The sequence below is a fragment of the Cyrtonyx montezumae genome, unplaced genomic scaffold (assembly GCF_038088225.1).
Source record: "Cyrtonyx montezumae isolate F1298 unplaced genomic scaffold, pur_monq_1.0 scaffold_9, whole genome shotgun sequence".
In the NCBI taxonomy this organism is placed as follows: domain Eukaryota; kingdom Metazoa; phylum Chordata; class Aves; order Galliformes; family Odontophoridae; genus Cyrtonyx; species Cyrtonyx montezumae.
Window position 1 is genome coordinate 9,927,307 of NW_027072100.1, and position 13,954 is coordinate 9,941,260.

Sequence of the window (13,954 nt, forward strand, 5' to 3'; positions counted from 1 at the left end):
TGCCCAAGATGAGCGTGAAAAGGGAAGCGAATATAAATGGGGAAATGTGCATTAATTTTTCAGAGCTGCTTTGAACAGCGCACGCTGCACATCCAAGCAGAGAGTTTGCAATTAGCATTGGTGAGAGCTGCTGGAAACACCCAGCAGGGGCTCTGCAGGTCATCCTAGCACCCATAAAACAGAGCACCCGGCCATCCTTTTGCTGTGAGGAATGTGGGGCATGATGAGAGCTCAGTTTTTTACTGCTGTTTTTATATAGGGGGCATTATATGCAGTCTAGCACCAGCCTGGTCTCAAAGCTAGGCTCTGTGGAGATCCAAGTGTTGAGCCCACGTGGAAATCCGGAGCAGAGGCAGCAGGAGGCGCAGGGCCTGGCTCACAGGGAGAGCTCCAACAGCTCTGCCAGGAACAAAAACCCAATTCAGCTCCAGCCCCACTGCTGCCAGCATCAGGGTGTGCCTCCCCGGGAAGCACCACGTTGCCCTCCCAGCGCCCGCCGCTCCCACTGCTAATTTTGCTGTACCTTCAAGCACTGGATTTTAATTAAACATATTCCAGTGCCAACTCGAGTCTCCATCCCAAGCCCTGCATGTGTATTGGAGTGGGGAAACAGAGCAATCCTGCATTTGGGCCGTGAAGAAACCTCCTTTTTCCAGGATCACTGCTGCTGTTCAGAGCAGCTGCAGCTCTGTTGGGGCCAGGATGTTTGGCCAGTCAGGGATTTGGGGCAGCGGGCAGCATGCTGGATTCCCTATAGCAAGGCTGAGGCTGACTCTGGCAGCTGTCATCCCTGAGCTGCCAGCAAAGTCTTTCCTGAGGTTTCAGCCACAGCTTGCGCCCTCCATGCTGCCCCCAGTTCTCCTTTTGCTGCTGGGACTTTCACTCTCTTGGGGGTTTTCTGTTGAAATGTCAACCTGGAGTCAGTTCCCATCACTGGTGCCCCCTCTGAACTGCTTTTGCTCCCACACAGAGGCAGCGAGGAGGGGAGTGGATGGCTGCAATGGCTGCAGGGATGTTGTGTTTCAGAGACAAGCAGCAGCGTCCCCATGCCTGGGCACCTCTCTGTGTCACGGCAAGGGCACAAGGGCACATCCCCAGGCAGCACATTGCCTGCAGTGCACAAGTCACAAAACATGGCTGTTTCCCAGCAAAGCCAGGAGCTGTGGCCAGCCCTGCAAAGGGCATCATGTCCCAAGGTCCCCACCACTCCTGCTTGCCCCAGTCCTGGATGCAGCAGGAGAGCACGGGCATTTCCCTGCTGTTCCATGCTCAGACAGGCGCTGCAGCTCTGCTGCTTCACGTGGAAGCTGACACAAGCTGGGCTCTGTGCCCCTTTTAGAGAAAGCCCTGACCTAGATTTCACTGCCCACTGCAAAGCTCTCCCCGTCGCTCCTCCCTGCAGCTGGAAAAGGCCCAGCGGAGCAGTCCTGGCTCATGCTTGTTAAGCTGGTGGCTATTAGCCCTGCAGGGAACAAGCCTGCACAGGATGATGGGCCCCTGTCATGTTTTGCTTGCTATTTCCCAGGCACAAAGCACTACTGGAGCTCACTGCTCTGCAGTGGGAGGCCACCCCGGTGCAGCTCTTGGCCCTACCTGCTCCCTCCACAGCCACATCCCCATCCATCCTTCCATCCATCCATTAATCCAGCTACCAGTCCTTCCACCCACCCATCCACCTGTCCCTGTGTCCATCTGCCCATCCGTCCACGTGTTCTCCTTCCATCCACACCTGAGGAGCAGAGCCTGACATGGGTGCCACCCTGCTGTCCCCATGTCCCCCTGCAACTCCCTGTCTCTCTGTCCCACTCAGTCTTTTTTGGCCCCAGACCAAAAAGGCTTTAAGCTGCTCGCTGTCTCCCATACCAGGCTGGTATTTACATAGTTGCATCACCCATGCACCTAAAAAAGCCCCTGAGTGCTTCAGGTGGGAGGGATCCACTTCCTTCAGCCCATCTCTGGCAGCACTGGGGCCACAGGCTGGTGGAGACAGTGACATTCCTCTTTCCCATACCAACAGCTGTCCCCTGCATGGTGTGGGGGCTTCGCCCTGCCGTCACCGTGAGCAGCCTTCCTCTTTTCTCTGCACCCAAAATAACCCTAAGGCCACAGCGGGGGGATACCAGAGGTGATGCTTCCTCTTTCTGAATCATCACTGGAGAAGGGATGGGACTCTCAGATGAGGTGGGGGGGATGTGGGCACAGCTGGATCTTGGTTTTCCTTGCTGTGTTGGGAGCCTCCAGCCAGAAGCCAGGCTGTCCCATGAGATCCCCCTTGCTTCTGAACTCTGAGCTTCTCCCTGCCCAAAATCCCAGAGCCCTGGGACTGCGTAGCAGGAGCCCAGGGCAGGGCTGGAGGCAGATTTTAGCTTCCCTCTTTTCTTCTGGGGCTAGTTTCACACCTCCTCCTGGAAACAGAGCCTTAATTTCTGCCCCCTTATCATGTGGCTGCCCTCAGCCCTGAAACAGCCCCGGGGCTGTGTGGGGATTGCCTGGGCACCATGTCCCCACTGCGGGTTTTCTCCCTTGTCCCCACCACGTCACACTCTGAACCAAATCATGCCGCTCATCTCCACTCCAAGCACTGGAAATTCCCCTGACCACATTTAGGGAAACGTCAGTGGGGATTGCCCCTCTCCAGCCCTAAAGAGTGAGCCCCGAAGTCCCCAGTCCTATGGTCCCTCGTTCCACAGTCCCTGTGCACCCGCAGGGCTCTGCGCACCACTAGCACCACACATTGCCATGGGGCAGAGGGCACCTGAAGTACAGAATGTGCTCCCGTGGCTGCACCACACGCCCCAGACCTCACAGTGCGGGGCTCCGAGCCCTCCTGCAGCCTCTCATCGGGACATGGGCTGGAAATCCACCTCCTCCCCTCTTCTGCCTGATTTCCCCTGTTCTGCCTGGGGCTGTGTCCCATCCTGCTCACCTCACTCTGGGACCCATACAGCACCATCTGCTGCCTGCAAACCCCCTGCTCCCTGAGCTGCTCTAATCCCCCAGATCCTATCTGCCTCTCTGCACTAGCTGGAGGCCCCAGGCATCTCCCCCAGAGTTGTGGGGATGAGTACCTGGGGGTTCGGTGGCATTGCCCTGCAAGTGTTGAGGGAGCAGTGATGGAAAATGCAGAATGAGGGATTGATGCAAAATGCGGAATTGATGCGTTTTGGTTCTGCATGGGTTTCCAAGAGAATTAAAAAGGTGCCCTGTGCCCCCCCACCCTCTCCCTGCTCCCTGCCCAGCCATGGGGTGAGCTGTGTGCCCCCAGCAGTGGGACTCAGCCCCCAGAATGCAGCTTGGCGGGAGAAGAAAGGGGGCAGGGGAGCGGTGTGGGGATGGGGGGGCCTTCCTGGAGGGTGTGGGGGGAGGAAGCGCTGCAGACAGCTGCGCAACATCTGGCAGCACCGCGGCCCCTGGGACCCCGAGGCCACCGAGTGGGCTTCCTGCCCCCCCACTGCCAGATGTGCCCCCCACATCCCGCCCTTCCCTCCAGGCCGTGCCCCACACCTGCGTCCTGCTCTGTCCCGCTGCTCCCAGGCCCCCGTGGCCCTGCAACGCCCTTGGGAAAGGCGGCCCCATCACCTCTACCATCTCCATCCTGGAAAACCCACCCAAAGGGGCACGGCCCCGATGCAGAACCGGTTATGGCCGTGGAGTTTGGCCGTGGCCCCGTCCCACATGGGGTATGGGGTGTGGAGAGTGCAGAGTGCCAGTGCTGCCCCCAGCCCCACAGGGTGCAGCTGGACGGTGCCTGACCCTGATCCCATGGTGCCTGACCCCAGAGAGTGCTGGGTGAGGTTGGAAGGAAGGGATGAGCCCCAGGCAGCAAAAATAGCCTCCGTCCTTCAGGATAGCTTCCTGGGATTAAAAATAGCGGTGTTCCCAATGGCAGTGCTCAAGGGGACACGGGCAGAGGGGACAATTGGCGTTATGCTCCTTGGTGCCACCCTGAGAGGGTGGTGCAGGATAAAATCTAAAGGAAAAGGGTCTGTGTCCCCAGCTGGGAGCTGGGAAAAGCCTTGGGAGCGGGGCTGGGGCACAGACACAGCCCTGACCGCAGCGGGGTGGGATGTGCAGTGGACGTGGGGCTCCCCCCACACCGCCGTGCCCCGTGGGGCCGCGCTCCTGGCTCCCTGGGACCGGTGTCTGGGATCGCTCCCACGGCCAGGGAGCGGCGGCAGTGGCGGCTCAGCCTCCGGAGGCAGGAAGTCAGCACTCGGGGTATGCGGGGACACGGGGACAGGGGGACGTGGGGAAACAGGGACATGGGGACACAGGGACACGGGGACATGAGGACACAGGGTGCCCAGAGAGCCGCAGGGATGCTAGCCCGCTGGGACATGGGTGACATCTGGAGCCCAGTTTGTCCTTTGGGCGAGCGCCGTGAGCCCCAACCCGTGCCAAAGCCCCTCCCAGCAGCACTCGACCCCATTTCCACTGCGGAGCTACATGCAGTGGGTGAGCTGCATGGCTCCTTCCAGTGCTGCAGGGAAGTGGCACCGAGGGCAGGAGCCGGTGTCCTGGTATCCCCGCGTCCCTATGTCCCAGTATCCCATTGTCCCTCAGCCACATCCCCAGCTCGGTACTGCAGGGTCCGGCATTTCCCCTCCTGCTCCCTCCTCTCTGCTCCCCCCCCCCCCCCCCCTCCCCGGGGCCTGGGAGCCGCTTTTCTTTCTCTCCGTGTTTTCTTCCCACGTTTCCGCTCGCCATGGCAGCGCTGCGCTCTGCACAAGGTCTGTGCAGAGTGAGACCTCCTCCTCCTCCTTCTCCTCCTCCTCCTCTTGCAGCAACAGCGGTCGTGGGGAGGGTTCAGGGGACAGGAGCTGCAGCAGTGACAACGTTTCAGCAGGATAAAACCCAGCCTCTTCCCTAAAAACCGGCTTAGAATTTGGAGCAGGCATTTTGCTTCCATCCCACAACAGGAATGGGATGGGAACGTCCCCAGACACCTCCCAGCCCAATATGGGGCACACAGAGGGACACTGACATTTGGGACATCCCACATCTCTGAGCATCCCTGAGAGTGTGTGTGCATGGAACACGTGTGCTCACGGTGTGTGCCCACACCTCCATGTGCGTGCCAGCTCCGGGGGACACGGAGGGGGGCCATGGCCATGGATGGGGGCACAGATTGGGTCAGCCAAGGGGGGGGCCTCCCCATGCTTCCTGCCCATCTCTGCTCCCCCCGGGCATGATCCCGCCCCAGCCAGGCATTATCCAGATGATCCCGCTCACAGCCCCTAAATCCCTTACAGGGGTTACAACCAGCGGCTGCCAGCCCTGACCCCAGGGGACCCTCTGTGCCCACAGAGGGTGGGACTGGAGCCCCCTGTACCCCTGCTCCCACCCCTCTGCCTTCCCCCAGCCCCTGCCCCATGGTCAGGAGATGAAAGCGGGGCCGGGGCGCGCTGCCCTCCCACATCCTTCCCTGCGAATTCCTCTCTCTCCTTCATCTCTCCGGGGGTGCCCGGCTGCTCTTATCACTGCTGCGGAGAGGGCCGGAGGAGACCTTCGCGTTTTCCCCTCTGTTATAAATAGCATGAGATTTATTTTCTGGCAGCATGGAAAGCCCCCGGGGCGTAAGAGAGGAAGCAGACGGGCTGGGTGGGGGGCGGGCAGCGGGGGGAGAGTGAAAAGGGCAGGAAATAACCCCCCGGCTGCAGCGGCCCCGCAGAGGGGAAAATGCTTCGATGCAAACAGAGTGTGGTTAATATGGAAACTCCCAGGGCAGAGCCGTGCTGCCCTGTGTCCTGCTGTCCAGCCCTCAGCCACTTCCTGCCCCTGCCTGGACACCCACCCAGAACACGTTTCCCACCGGGGGAGGGAATGAGCATCCCCAGCCCCATTTTATGCGAGAGGAGATGGGGATGCTTATGGACCCCCCTCAGCCCACGGCCTTCCCCCCTGGGCAGTTCCTTGGGTTTGTCCACGACCCCCACTCAGTGGCCGAGCACTGCCTGTGTAAATCACAGCAGTTCATTTCATAAATCACTGCAGCTCACTCCCAGGGAATGCTCTCGGTGACCCCCACCTCACCATGCTCTGCTCCCCACCCCCACTGTCCCCCTGCCCACCCCCGTGGGTGTCCCCATGCCCCCCGCTGCACCCCTCCGCAGAACACCGTGTGCCCCACATCCCTCCCTTGATGTCACCCCCCTACCCCCAGCCACCCCCAGTGACCTCTCTGTGCCATCAGGTGGGGGTGAGGGAGGATTTGTTCCTATTTCCCAGGGACGTTTTGTCACAGACTTTCCCCCTTCCCCAGTCCTCGTGTTATCAGCCCCACGATGATTTCCTCCCTGCCCACCCACCTGCTTATTTTAGCTGCTTCTTCCTTCCTCCCAGCTGCTCTCCAGCCCTGCTCTGTCCCCGCACCCCCCAGCCCTGTGCCCCCCCAGCTCCAGCCTGCCCGCGGAGCCTCTATTTAAGGCACGATCCTTAAATTGAAGCCTGCAGCCACTGTTCAAAGCTCCTTGGCTCTCCGTCCTGCCCCTGTCCTCTGCCTGAACTCTGCTGCCAGCCCCACTGCCTGTGCCCCCCCAGAAATATTTGCTGGCTTTCTCCAAGGCAAAGCACTTGGCAGCGAACGCTCATCTCATGAGTGACAGCCTCACACCCGGTGTCCCTGCATGCAGGGAGGGTCCTGGCATGGGGACATCCGCGGGGCCGGGAGGTGCTGGCAGTGATTTATGGCAGTCAGTGTCCCCGTGTCCTTCAGGAATGCATCCCCTGGTGATGTCTCCAGGGGAGGACGCAGCCCCCGGTGCTGCTGTATGACACTGCCACAGCACAGTGGGGACATGGGGACAGAGGGACACAGGGACATGGGATATGCTCCCCAGCAGCCTCACCCCATCCCAAGTTTGGAACGCAGCAGTGCTGGCACACGGGAACACGTCTGCTGTCCCCGCCCGGGCATGGTGCCGAGCTCAGTGTGCCTCGCATGGCCGCAGCACAGGTCCCTGCGCGGTGACAGGGACGAGTGGCTCAGGCACTGTTTCCAAGGTAACCCTGGATGAGCTCGGCCTCCGCATCCCTGCGTGCCCCCGCAGATGGAGGAGCCTCCGGGGGCCTGGCTGCGGCGGGGGCTCAGTGAGGGCAGCGGGGCTGCAGGCAGGGCTGGCTTGTGGGGTTGGGATGGGGATGGGAAGGGGATAGTGACAAGAATGGGGCTGGAGGCAGGGATGGAGACAGGGATGGGAACAAGGATAGGAACAAGATTGGGGACAGTACTGAGTGTGAGGAGGAGGGATGAGGAAGGAGAGAGGTGTGAGACATCCGTGCCCTCCTGTTCCTAGCACAGCCATCCCCTGGGCATGGGTGTGTGCAGCACATCCCGGAGATAGGACTGCAGGGATGTGGGGGAGCAGGTCAGGGTGTTCTGTCCTGCGGGCTGGACCAGGAGCACCTCCCATGGAGAGCACCAGAAATAGGAGCTGTGGGTCCCCACCCAGCTGTGGGCATGGGGCCAGGGCTTCCCACCCCGGGGACGCCCATATTGGAGCCCATCCCTGAGCCTCTCGTGTCCTTTGGAATGGAGTAAGACCCAGGGTCAGATGAGCCCTCCCTTCCCCATCTGCTTTGCTGTGCTCTCCCACACATGGAGAGCCCCTGGCCCACCAGCAGCAGCTATTTCTTACTGCAGTACGTTCCGGTCCATTGCCCCCAAGATCTGCATCCCAGGGACCTATGTGACTAGGAATTAGTTTCCTCTCAGTTAATGAGTTTACGCTGGTAAAGGTCTCTGAAGATGTGAAGCTCTGTGTAGGAGCTGAGCCTCATCTGTGTTATTGATCCCACTGCAACGCGGATCCCCAGCGTAAAACCTTCCAAGCCCAGAGGAGGAGGTTGGGAAGGAGAAGTCCCCATGGGGTGACACGTGGCTCCCGGATGCTGCCAGGAAACCCACGCCCACCAACCCTTTGCTTTAAGCATCTGCCCCACTGCTCGTTCAATCTCGTTATAGGGCTGGTATCTCTGAGCTCGTGTAACAGGACTGCTATGGCAAAAACCCCACATTAAAGAGTGGGAAAAAAATGATCTGAGCCCTGCTCGGCTCCCAGCATACAGAGCTGTCATCCCTGCAAATAACGAGTGGTTAATTACAGCATCCGCCAGCGAGCGAAGATGGGATAAAATTGCTCCAGGTTTATTGTACTTGGCAAATCCCCCCTTTCAGTAAATAATTGCTGCACTCTAACGAGGCTCCTTTAATTAATTAAATTAATTTATTCATGGCCTTTCTTAAGATTTCAGATGCTTCTTTTCTTTAGGAAGGAGTAAACAGCCTCATGCTGCATCGTCAGGGCATCATCAAGAGGTGATACGATGGCTTTAGGTTGAAAATGGCTCTTCCTCCCCCACCTCCAGGGATGCTGCAGCCATGGCACACCCTGGGCGGAACCTCCTGGGCAGTTCATGGTGGGAGAATGGGGGGGACCGTGGAGGCCCTCAGCCATGGAGGTCCCCTGGCTGCAGAGATCCCTGAGCCATGGAGGTTGCCAGGCCCCGGAGGCCAGGGCCACGGTGGTGTTGCGGGTCTGGCCACCATTCCCCCCCTCCCACGAGGAGCTGCAGGAAGCGGTTGGAGCTTTTGTTTGGCTCCGCTGGCGGCAGCAGTGTTGGATGTCCTTGATGGGCTCTGCAGCCCCATCCCAACCATGCCAGAGCCAAACCCAACCGGGCGGGCGCAGCGTGCCGGCACTGCCTCATGCGTGGGGAGGATTTCCTGCTGGCCCAGGGCACGCTGCCCTTTGGCCTCGACCCCTCCCAGCCCCTCGTTTTTGGGAAACGCCTCCTGGCTCCCACCCTCGTTTCCCACTCGGTGGTCAGGATGGGGCTGCCCAGCGTCTGCCCGGTGTTTGGGATTTTTGGTGGGGTTCCCGTGGCTCCTTTCCCATAGGTTTGCACAGCAGCCCCACTGTACCCCACCCGGGCACAGGATGAGGGTGCAGCACGGTGGCACTTCCCCAACCCAGCCCCATGTGGAGACACCTCTCAAGGTCACGGTGCTGGGCAGCACTGGGCCCAGTTCTGCGTGCTGGGGGAACTTCACTGCCCTGATTCCCATAAATAAAGCACACAGGGAACAGCCCCTTCTCTGTCCCAGTAATTCTGGACCCCAGAGGCCATGCGGTGTGTGCTCAGCAGATTGCTGGCTCTGCTCCTCTGCTCAGTATGCTCGAAAACCCTCAGTTCTCATCAAATGCAAAGTGTGAATGCTTGGGGGACATTTTATGGAAAAATCATTTGTCCATCCATCCCAAAGCCATCCCAGCCCAGTTCTGCTCCACCCCAGGGGCTCTCTTTGGATTTTCATCTGTGGTGTCCATGAAGAACCGCAGCATCCCGTGGCCATGCGGTGTGAGTGCAGTGGGGGCACAGCAGCGGGGTGCATCCCTCCCCCCCCCCACATCCCCGGCCCCACCAGTCCTACCCAGCGGTGCAGGGCCCCCATTTTCAAGTGACTCAGACTCACCCTTCCTTCCTCAGGAAAACCTGTGATCAGATAAAGCCATCAAACTATCTGGTACGAGTAAACAAGCTCGCATCTGCACGGATGCAGGCTATACCCCCTGTAATCCCAAGCAGCGAGCAGGCAGTATGCCTTCCCCCTGCCCTTACTGGGGCCAGCTGCAACTCTGAGCACGCACACACACACACACACACACACACACACACACAGACGTGTGCAAGGATGTGCAATGAACTCCCGGTGCATGTGCCCTCGCCGCAGGTCGGCAGGATCCAACCGCAGCATGGCTCCGTCCTCCCCTGTGCTGCAGCAGAGAGAAATGCACGGAGCGATGCACGCCGCCCGCTGGGGTCAGCAGCGCTGGGCAGAGGAGGGAGGGGGAGGGAGGGAATCGTTTAAAAACTGCAACTGGCGACAGATGGGCACCTGCCCCCACGGAGGTGACACTGCCAAGCTGGGAAAGAGCAAGGGGAGGTGTGAACGGCTCTGAGAGCCAACTGGGAGCGCTTGGCGGGGGCTGCTCCCCAGCTTGGGTTGGGGTGGGGGCTCAGAGCCATAATGCAGAGACCTGCACTGCCCGGCCCCGCTCCTTCCCCATGGAAATGTTTCTCCTTTCCTCTGCTCCGGCACTGCTTTACCTGGGAAAGGAAGGATGAAGCACAGCTGCAGCTGTGCAATGGGTATGCAGAGCAGAGGTGCTGAGGCTGCTCAAACTGGGGTTGGGTGCGGCAAGCAAGGGCACAGAATAAAGCCTGGGAAGGGCCAGGTGCCAGAGGGACTTGAGTGGGGCTGCTTTGTGCTGAGAGCCGTCAGCGCAGTGCTCACAGCTAGGCTCAGAAAGCAGCCGTGGGCATTTTTGGAGGTGACTGGAACGACTGCATCCACGGGAAGGAAAATGAGGATGTCTCCAGCGCTCCCACTCTGCTGCTGTGGTTGCCCTCAGCCCCAGTGAACACAGAGCCCACCTTGGCAGGAGCAGTGCCTGTCCCCTCCCTATCCCCATCTTCATCCCATTCCCATCCCTGTCTCCATTCCCACCCCCATCCCCACCAGATTTCCCATCCAATGGCTCAAACTGGGTCAGACCCCACACTGCTGCAGTGCATGGTCCCAAAGGACCCGTGGCAATGGGAGAGCTGCCTGGGGGTGCTGGGGACTCACCGTGACCTGGGGGTGCTGGACAGCACCAACAAATGGCCTCTGGTAGAAGCCACAGCCACATCACGCCTCCTGACAACAGTGTAAAGATTCAAACACTGTGAAAAAAAAGGCTTCTAATTCACTTAATAACATTTTGGGGACATTTTACCCTGGTCCTCCTCATTCATTGCCCCACATCCTCCGGTCGTGCCCGGAGCTCTGCGCAAACAGCGGCGAAATGTGGCGTACCGTATTTAACCTAGATAAACCTCAAGCGTGGCCTAAATTGTTAGGCGAGCCACCAACTGCCGGGCTAAACCCAAAACCACACTCCCCAACCCTTCACAGTTATATTTTCACTGTTGCTCTGTGCTTTCCAAGCGCAGCTCCATCGCATGCACTATTTATATCATTTGCATGGAACAAAGGGCTCAGAGACAGACCTGCAATTTGTTTGGGTTCCAAGGGAAACAAAATCTTTGCAAGCAGAAGAATACACTTGAGATGAATCTCTCTTAAACACAGAGTAGTTTGAGATACTGCAGCGAAAAGGATTTAGCTTGAGAACCAAGCAGTAATTAGAGCGATGCCAACATGGGTGCATCACCAAGGGACTGGATCTCGTGGCTGGAAGGATTTTCTCATTGCCAAAGGGGCTGCTGGAGGCGTGAGATGCTGCAGACACCCAAATTCACTGCATCCTTCCTGCACAGGAGCACGCTGCAAGCAGCAGTGTGCAAAGAGGCGAAGCTGAGCCAAGAGCTGCAAAAAGAAAAGCTCCAATGGAAGAGCACGCTGCTTGCAAGACATCCCAGAGTGCTGCTTGAGAAAGGGGAGCTGCCCTGAATCAGCACCTGGTACAGCAGGGAGAATGCAGAACGCAGCCAGAGGGCAATGTCCGTGTGCAGGCACCGGTCTGCTTGGGCTTCCCATGGAGGAAATGGGGATTGGGAACCAAAACCACCTCTGGGATTCCCATGGGATGAATAGGGACTGGAAACTGAAATGGCCCCCAAGCTTCCCACAGAGGGGATGGGGTTTGGGAGCCAGAACACACCCAGGATCCCCACTGCATCCACTGAACCCAAACACAGCTCTGGGAGCTGTGCTGGACCCTGGGGTGAGCTCACAGGCAGTGAGCGGAGCTCAGAGGGGGAAGGTTTTTGGAGACTGAAGATCAACTGTTTGCCAATGTGGCCAACCCCTTTGAGAGCGGCACCAGAGGAGGTCAGTGGGATGCAGCTGGCCAAATGCCCTGTGCACGAGCACCACTGCTCAGCCCTTGCAGCACTGAGAGCCCCGGGACCCCAGTGAGGTGGCTGCGATGGGAAGAGGCACAGTGTGCCGGGATGGAGGGACCCACTCGGCCAGGAGCAGGATGAGGAGGAGCAGCACACGGGGGGGAGGGGGGTTGGGGCAGCTGGGTGGGAAGAGGGAGTTTTATTCTCCGGGGTTTTTTTGCAGTCTCCCTTCACCATATTTAGTAGGCTTGTGACTTGCCCTCGCTAGTTCATGGAGAATTCCCCCAAGTGTTTACTCCCACAACCGAGCAAATGCCTCAATACACATCATGGAAAAAACACAATTGACATGCTCACTCCCACTAGAGCAGGAATTCTAACTCGCCAAGCTCCAAGCGGGAGTACGTGCATGGGAGAGAGAGACAAACACAGTTCATTAGCACGGCTCAGATGTGCTTCACTCCTAAAATGACCTGGTCAGGGCTGCACACCTCCTCCCTCCCTTCCTTCGTGGTAAGAAACCCGCTGACCTTTGGTCTGCAGCAATAGGGACAGGAATGTGGGTCCTTAACCCTTCTTTGAGCTGCTCTGAGTGCAGCGGATGGTCCCAGGCTGTGCAGGGCTCAGGGCAGGAGCCCTAAAATCACTTCCTTCCTGCAGGGCTAGGAGAACAGGCTTTGGCGATGGAGCATACTGGAAACAAAAGGGGAGCTTTGCAAGCAATCCTTGGATCACAGATCTCTTGGGATTTTTCTTCTGTGCCTCCCTTTCCCCTAAAAATTTTACTAGGGAAATAATAAAAAAAAAAAAGCCCCACAGAGTAATAGAATAATGAGACTACTTGGCTTTTTGAGCACGCCTCCCAGCTAACCACAGGACAAAGGCACAAGAAATCATCTCAGCTTATTGAATGCAAAATCTCAGCTTGGGCACATGGTCTGCACTCCCTGACACTCCTCCGGAGGGGTGATGGCTGTGCTTCTCCCTTCTTCCATGTCTTGTGACTTCCACACCCCAAATCCCATAACTGCACTTTTTTTTTGCCTCCAACTTGCCTTTTTTTCCTATTCTTTCATTTCCATGTGCATTCTATTTATGACGAGCAATCACATCTTTTCTAAGGACAGAGTAATTGCAGTATTTACCTAAAACACAACACCAAGTTCTAATTAAGGATGGGAGCTATGTATGATCAGCAGAAGGGGATAAAACCTTCCTGAGACCGAAGCCCTGCGTGCTGAGCGGCTCCAGGATCCATCAGCACCTTCTGCCAGCAAAGACCTCGAGCTGGGAAAGGGTTTGGGGTTCTGGTGAGCATTACCCATTGGTGACAGAGGTGGAAAACACACTCCATGACGTGGCCCTGCGTGCAGTAAGGGCAGGTGGCAGAGGGAAACTCCGCTGTGTTCAGCATTTTGTAAGGCTGAAAACTGTCCTGCATCGTAGGAACGGCCAAGTTGTGCAAACTGTTCATTTGCATTTTAATGGGACTCTTTCTAGGAAGGTGCTGTTTGGACTCTGTTGCAATATAAAGTAAAGAGGTAATTAAGAAACACGCTGGAGTTGAAAGGCATTTCGTTCCCATTAATTGGGTTTACTCACACCCTTTTCTAAATTCAAGGTACTGAGGGTACGTGGGAAGAAAACACGCCAGGACATCTGCTTGTTCGAGTGACAGCTCAGAAAGCCGAAAGCACAGCTCTGAGGAACATCCCGGAGCTGAAAGCACCTGGCAGTGCCGCAGCAGAGGGAAGGAAACCACAGCCGACACTTTCAGACCTCCGGCACGCCGTTATCTCAGCAATTACACCGAGGGCAGACAGCCCAACCCAGGGCTGGTCCGTTACTCGTGCGTTCCCCTAGGCTGGGCTGCAATCACAATGAGTGAGCGTTGATAAGCAGCCTGAAAGCTCAGCATCCTCTGCAACACCTCCAGAGCCGCCCGGCCCCGCTCAGCTCACCCTGCGGAGCATGACACAGGTGGGCATGACACAGGGCTGAGGCCTGCGGGGAAACGGGGCGACCTTTGGAGGACCGCCGGAGGACCGAAGCCCGACGCTCCGCTCAGCGCCGTCCCGGCGTGCCCCGCGCCGCCGCGCCC